The following is an 8,345-nucleotide window of genomic DNA, read 5'->3' as shown; positions in this document are numbered from 1 at the left end:
TATATAATAAAAGGCCGAAGCTCTGTTTAGTGAGTATAATTACTAACAGCGGAGTTGATATAACGTACGTGTAATACTAATGAAATGTCTGATGTCTGAGCGTGTCGTTAAAGTCAATGACGTGAAACAGCAACACGCAGTTAAATGCGTCCCGAAGTTTTCCATTAACAACAGCTAGGTTTAGGGAGAACTTTTTATCATAAACAATACCTCCCACTGGAAGTTTGTATGAATGAATTTTAATGTTTTTCTCATGCATTACGGATTGTGAACAGATTTTCATGTAGGTCCAATCATACAAATTCAGAGCACAGTCAATTAAATATGAAATACATATTGACAAATGAACTGAGTTTTCATAACTAGGTAAATAAAAATCTATAAAAATATAATAAAGAGGAAAGATATTTTTGTCTGTACCCTAAAGGCTCCGAAACGTCTGAAACCGATTTGAACAATTCTTTCGCTGTTGAAAAGCTACACTCTTCCGCTCTTCCCGACTAACAATGGCTATATTTTTCGGAATGAAATACTCTTAATGAAACTGAGGCTAAATTCACGCTGAAAGTTGTCTACTTATGTGTTACCAGTTGCTAAAGTCACCGATGCGTTTCGGTGGACTTGCTCAAACGAGCTAACCAGCTTTGCGAATTAGTTCGAGTCCTAGTATACCTACAGTTTTGATCAAAGCTTTCAAAAGTTAATTTTTAATTAAAAATAAAAAGTCGAAGTTTAACATTTAGGTTTTTCTATTTTTATTTTAACCTATATATATCTATGCTAATATTATGAAGCTGAAGATATGGTTTTCCTGAAAGTGCTTATCTCTGCAACTATTGTAAGTATCAACTTGAAAAATTCTTTCAGTTTTAGATATCCCACTTATTAAAGAAGGCTATCAACATCATCAGCCTTTTTATCGTCCCAATGCTGGGCACAGGTTTCCTCTCACACAGAGAAGAACTAAGCGTTAAGGCTATGAGATACTTTTTATTTAGAACGTGGTCGCAGCCGGTGACGGAAGCTAGTGATATAAAGGATAATCTTCTAAGCTTGTAAGGTACAAGATCAAGTAGGAATCATTATAAAGATAGTGAACCACACGAGGTAAAATCTACGTAAATCCTGCGAGATAATAACGTTTACTAAGAAACGAGTCAAAGAATATGTATTTTATTCCTTTGTAGCATACTCAAAAACAGTTTCGTCTAATCTAATGTAGGTAGTAGAAGAATCTAGGTAAGTCTTCTGTTATATTATTCAAACAACTATATGTATTACTATCTGTATGCCCGCGGTTTCACCCGCATTCCAGATAAACGACTTCTGTGCCCGGATGAAATATAGCCTATGGTACTCGCGAAAAGTGTAGCTTTCCAACAATGACAGTTTTTTTCCAATCGGTTCTGTAGTATCGAAGCGATTACTTCTATTACTAAAGATATACATAAGTACTTAGTACATGTGTATGTATGTAGATAGTACCAATGTACCTACGTACAATAAACATCAAATCCAAAAAGGTCGTAACATGTTTCTATCAAAGGCATTCATTCCGGTTTCTGGTTTTATTTCTTTAGTTTTACGATGTTTTAAAGCGCCTTTGAAATCAAATAATAAACCCGATTCCATTACAGTAGAATTTCATTTAAGATCGGTGTCATCGTAAGCCAGGAATTAACACAAAGGAGTTCAGGCAATGAAAACTTAACTCGTCTACACCGACTCAGATACCAACGCTTTAATATATATACCTAGCTGTCCTGTTTAGAACTAGCTCAAGTTTAAACAACGAAAGTACTAGAAAACAACTATGAACTACTATCCTGGATGTTATGAATGACATTCTTTCCATAAAAATAAAAAAAATAACTCCAAGTATAAACGTGCTCTCTGCTGTCTGATTCTGAAGAACCCATTCATGAACTCAGCTGCAGAAATATGGGCACATAAAGATCTCACAAGTCTATAATAAAAAGCATTCAACTAAAAGCAGATCAGCATTTGTGCAAGAACCTCTAAAACTACGCTTCACTATAGGTATATAAAGGTGACATAAAGTGTTGAGTCACAGAAAATGCAGGCACGTGGAAGTACATATCCAATTCACTGCACTCACACCTCAATCAAAATGAACTGAACCTCCACTCTGAGAAACTTAGCTAGTTGGATCTTAATGGTGTAACGAACTATAGGAAGTTGTTAAGATTGGTATTAAGTCAGAATCATGAATAATGATTTTTGTTATAATTATTTATAGGGACCAAAAGAATAATAACACGTTTACACATTTGCTTATAAGAAAATAACAATTACTAAATACAGAAACAATTGTGTCCAGGAGGTAGCCACTAAGTTGATGGATTGTATTTCAGCAAGCAGCGTGAGCTTCCAAACAATGGAAGATTTCTGACAATTGACTTATAGTTAACCCTTAAATTGGCAGTGTACTCCACAAAAGACATTAACTTTTTTTAAATCGAATGTAGTACCAATCTTTAAAAAAATACAATTTTTTGTTCTTTTTGGCTTGTCATTATTGTATATTTTGGTAGAAAAAATATTTGAATGTGGTTCCATTGAAAAATAGCTGTCAAATTCAAAATGTCTTCGAAGCGGTCTGCTGTATCCGGGTCACGGGTAAGTTTTTTGTGTTTTTCTACATTTTTTTGGATGGGACTTGTGGTTATTTGGCTTTAAATTGCATAGGAACATTATAAATAATATCAATCATTCGTAATTTTGTGTGTAAATAATGTAATCGCAATTTTATAAGTTCATAACTGTGTATGTACTCCCTGAATACCGTTGCCAAGTACGTAGTGAAGTCCACAACATAAACTTTGGTATACACGGAGTACATTGCCTATTACTTAGAAATGCAAACTAGCCTTTGTTTGTTGGTTTTTATGTAAAATGACTTCAGTTGTGTTGTGAATTGTATGTCATACAGCATGTTCTTTTTCTTTTTCAGCAGTGCTTGAACCTGAAACGACCTGATTTAGCAGATATGCTTATATCTTTGCACCCGACCCCTTTCAAGACGTCGGCTCTTGAAAGGGTCCGGTACATGGTGGAATTTGGGTAGGTGAAGGAGAAAATAATTCAGAAACCTACAGCTGAACGGCCGGTGGACAGTGTCAGAAAATGCTGTCGGACATTTTCCAGAAATAGCAGATAAGCAATCACGCTGTAGGTTTTGCAAAGATAGAAGAACTAAAGTTTTTTGCGTGAAATGCAATGTGCTCTTGTGTTTTATGGTAGGAGAAAGTAACAAAAGAAATTGCTTCCGCTAATCTCACACGCAATAAATGCATATTATGTAGTTTGATAAGAATTATGATTAATAAAGTGAAGATTTTACTAAAATGTGTTTTATTCATATTTTGGCAACGTACTCCACGTAGTACGAACAGGAGAACCACTATAGTTGGCAACGTACTCCCCGGAGTACATAGATTTTCGCGAAAACTGTAATAGGTAGATTTTTTTTTCGATTTTTTTCAGTCATCTGTCATCGTAATAAACCAGGAAATAACAAAAAATAATTAAATTTTTGTAATAAATTGATTTGCCAATTTAAGGGTTAAGACTACTGAATATGTATACATATGTATATTTCTCATCGATTAGTAAATACAAGTCACGCCTTACACATCTATTATCTTACATACATTTATTAAGTTTATGGGAAATACAAGACATTTTATGACTACGGTAATAAATGGCAGCTATCAAAAAACAATGTAAGATAAGAACTTTTAGCCAAAAACTATTCAAAATCCATTCTATCCATGTAAAACTTGGTGCGGTTCCAATTTCTATATTACATGATATTTTCTTTGCGTCAGTTGCACGCAAAGAAAAGATAAGTTCCAGAAATGCATAACATAATTTAAAAACTAATTGTAAGGTATTGTTACGAGGTTTCCTTTGTGAATAATAGCCATCATCTTACTAGCCAGCGCGGCTTCCAGTCGGGGTGGTAATTTAATTGGAGAGAAAATGCTTAGCACAAATATTAGTTTTGTGTTCGCGATGATAGGAAAAGCTTAATTTTAAAATTCAATTTATTGAAAAGAAAATTAAACTACTTTATAATTTTAGTTTCAGATCATCTGATTATCAGCTTACAATCCCTATATTTCTTTGATCTGAGTTACAATCATACAACATATGACGCAATTGTGGACCCCTTACAGTATAAAATGATTTCTTGCATCCTCGTTGGCAGTCATCAAACGCATTTGTTGTTGGCAACTAACAGTCAACTAATCCGTGTTACATCAGTGTTACTGCATAGGTTATCCCACCTGTCATATCAGATACGAGTTCTCGCAGACATGCACAATGCAATCCAATCTATAACTAGACTTTATGGCCCTGTACGTCTGGCATTTCGTCTGCGAATTCTAACACCGCGCCCCGTCCGTCCTATAAAAATCTATCATTGATATTTCCTGATAACTATCAGTCGTTTATGTGCCATATCTGATCTTCAAGCTAAAGCCATAATCTAAGTTAGAACAGAACAGATCGGAAAATGCTTTTTGATATAATGTTGTAAATTAGTTGTTTACTTCAGATGACTAAGCAACTGAGTCGAAACCTTCGATTTATTGCAGTTAAAAATAGCGATATGTTCTATATTACAAATGACCTATCCAAACTAGAATACGCAACGAGTAGACGTATATCGATGACTAACTAGTTAATTTTAAATTCAGATAACATCTCAGTAGCAAAAATAGGTAAGTATGTGTAATAAATCTTGTCTCGGAAGTTTTAATCAATTGCTGATCGTTCGTTCAAAGTAACTGTGCTAGTGCGGTGCCGTTGAACTGTGGCACGGTGCCCATGGCGCTGCGGGACGCTGCCAACGCCGTGGCACCATAACTGCGCTGCGAGCGTGCCAACTGCACACACTATTGTTCGAACCGAACGACCGCCATTCATACTACATAGTCATTTTAGGATCGCAACGAGTGTCCACCCAAATCGCTTTCGTTCCGGATATTCCAACAGTATTTTACCCAGAAGTTTCATTTCGGTGCGTGTTTGTTTAAACAGAACGAGCAATATCGTCTAATCCTCTCTGTTCTGCATAGCAGATGAAACTCAAACATTCTTTTCCAAAACAATATGCATTTGGCTTCTGTTCCGTCTAGTTTAATGCATATTGCGATAATGGAGCTTATCTGGAACATGGTAGGCATGAAAATGGAAATGGTGGTAAAGCAATTAAGCCTGTTTCGGTGAACACTCGAGTCGGGATCCAAATTGTAGCCGATAAATGGCTAACGAACCAAATACAGTCATCGGGCGGCGACATCGTGGACTGAACGGCTCTACCAGTGGATAGGCCTGCGAAATCTGCATAACTAACTGGATTCATTATTATTATAATATGTACTACGAAAGAAGGTTATAACAGCACATAACAAGGATATCATATTGGTTGGTTTCCGTGGATATTAAAAATTATATTTCAGTTGGTTTTTATAATATCTAGGTAGATCTCTAATAAACTACTGAAATCCTACGGTATAAGAATTTTTAGTTTGAAATATCCATTTTTTTCTTTTGTTTTAGGTACCTAATTGTGTAAATATCTAGATGAAAAACTAGACCCTACTACCACTAATTACATATCAAAGTAGCCTAGAACTAGGTAGGGCCTTGGATAGGCTACCTGCTTATCTAAATGTATCATCTAGCAACGCAGAGATAGGAGCGGCATGCATTACATCTAAACGAGGCACCTGCGAGACCTTAATTAACGTTTGCATAATAACATTCATGTTTAATTAGTGTCTGAATTGAAACAATTTGCGCCAGATATTTGATATTCCATTTCTAATCGAATTAACGCCTAATTGATGACATTCCAAGAACATGACTGACTTGAGTAGACCACAGATAAGGATAAGGATCTTTTCCATTTTATCGTGAAATTGGCTTGAGCCGATTGCGGATTACCACACTACTTCTAATAAGCGGATTAGAGAGGTTCGCGTAGATTTTTCCGCTCTCCTGCTAAGATGTAAGTCGTAGGATATTCGTCATGTGTTCATAAGTCGAATTTCGACAACCGTGCTTACCTACATTTTCTGGATGGCAAGATGTGGATTTATAATCCAGTCAACAAGTGTCACTTATTTGCACCTGAAAATGTAATTTATACGCTATCTAACTTTAGATGAAAAAATAGCTAAGTAAAATTCCGCTTTATGTTGAATGCTTAATGATAATTGCGACAAAAGATTATTCAGCGACTGCTACTGCAAAATGCACACAATTTATTGTTTCAAAACAAAGTTGTGTTGTTGTAAGTAGGTTCAAAGATCTAAAAATATGTCCTTTGAAATATTCAAAGTTATTACTCAATTTTGTACAGTGTTAATTTAATGATCCATAAAATAACGCGCATTGTTCATGGAGCGTCACGAAACAGATTTACAAAAGATTTAAATACTTGCGTTCATGACCCGAATAAAGCGTATGTACTTACGTATTGTTATTATAGTAACATGCCATCAAAATGTAATGGCTTTAAAGCTTTACAAAGTTGATAATACCTACTCAATGTGCACCTACATGGGGAGTTCATAAGAAAATATAGGGAGAGTTAATTAAAAAGAAAGAAGAGTGATGTACAAGTGCCCACTAAGGTGGAACCGCCACTGGTAATAAGTATAGGTAATTTAATTTCGAAAATGACAGGTTAAAACAAGTAAAGCTCCTCATGAAACAATGAGAAAATGTACAATTTGCACAATACGCTGTACAAGATGCACAAACACATTTCACTAGATTACCCGTTACATATCACAAGCTGTTTCCACAATGAATACGGAGAATTTCATCATTAACGCGATGAATCAGCATTACAAAGAAGAAAGAATTAATTACCAGTAGAATGTGTAAAGGAAATAGCAATAAATTGTATCGTTCGACAGTAGCTACGTTCTGAAAAACAAACAAAATATTTTCGACGGTACAAAGCTCAAAGCATGTCCGAAAAGGTTTGGGCTTCATGCCTGCATCTGAGTGTTGCGCACGAAAAAATGCCCAGTGTTTTGTTCGTACCAATTTCATGTTCTCGAACACTAAAAAGCCTCTGAAATCTGCGTGGATTGGAGTGAAACGCTCGTACCGTAAAGTGAACAGAACTCCCGTAGGCTCGAAACTGTTTTATTTTTCGCGTTCATTTGTAACAATAGATAGAACTAGTAACAAGACCCTATGTTAAAGGCATTTACGCTTGAGAAAGAATTACTACAATAATGGAAAAATAACTAATTAATTAGTTTATATCTACTACAAACATTCGAAGATTCAAAATAACTAGCTAACTAAGTACAAAGTCACGAATGAGCACAAAGCATAAGCATTATAGGTGCTTAGGTACCTACGTAAATTGTGGGTGTACAATTGTTTTGCTTTAGTGAAACTTTAGCGGCACCACAGCAGCTGTCCGGCGCTAAAGCGGCAACATTTCCACATTTAATATTGCTTAGAGAGCGAACATTATATTTTGTAGGAACGTATTCCGTGCCATAATAGCTTGCAAATTTAAAGCTACTCAGCAATGAGTCATAAAGCTTTCACAAAAGTTCGGACATTATGTTTTATGTAGAATTTGAAAACGATATAGGTATTTACAAAGTGGGTTGTAAAACCTCCGCGTTTAATCCCGTCTCCGTACAGTGAACAATGTTGTGTATCTTGTTGTAGCAACGATGTACTTTATGGCGATGGCGAAAAGGCCGTTAACATACCAGCCTGCTCAGACGATGTGTGATGTGCTGATCTCGTGAGATGAGGAGACAAAACCAATTTAAAGTAAGCAGTGCCGATCACAACTCGTCTCCTTTCAGACTTTAACGTTTTTAAAAATCTTGAAACGATCAAATTGGTTTTGTCGCAGCCCAATGTACTGATACTCCTCTAAATAGTGTTTAATTATGAAAAAGCGATATTTTAAAACACGTAGGTGTAATATCTAAACAGAAGAACGCTTTACACTAAAATACCGAAACTCTTAACATTGCCATCAATCATCAGTATAGCCCATTTAGAGCAGGTGAAAATTTTATCAAACACGCATAGTTTTTCAAAAATGTTTTATCTAACAAAAAGGTACATTAATCATTAATTAAAACTGCGTTATCAGTTTTCTGAAAATCACTTCAAAAACTTTTCAAAACACCGACGAACTTTCTGCCAGCAATTAGTCCTAAACAAGGTTTAACCAGTTTCTTAGCAATTGTACAAAATTCAAATTTAGAATACACTCTCACGCATGCTCGGCTAACTCTTTTGATGCTAAAAACATACTACAA

The sequence above is a fragment of the Helicoverpa armigera genome, chromosome 9, assembly GCF_030705265.1.
Source record: "Helicoverpa armigera isolate CAAS_96S chromosome 9, ASM3070526v1, whole genome shotgun sequence".
Classification (NCBI taxonomy): domain Eukaryota; kingdom Metazoa; phylum Arthropoda; class Insecta; order Lepidoptera; family Noctuidae; genus Helicoverpa; species Helicoverpa armigera.
This window is presented reverse-complemented; position numbering follows the sequence as displayed.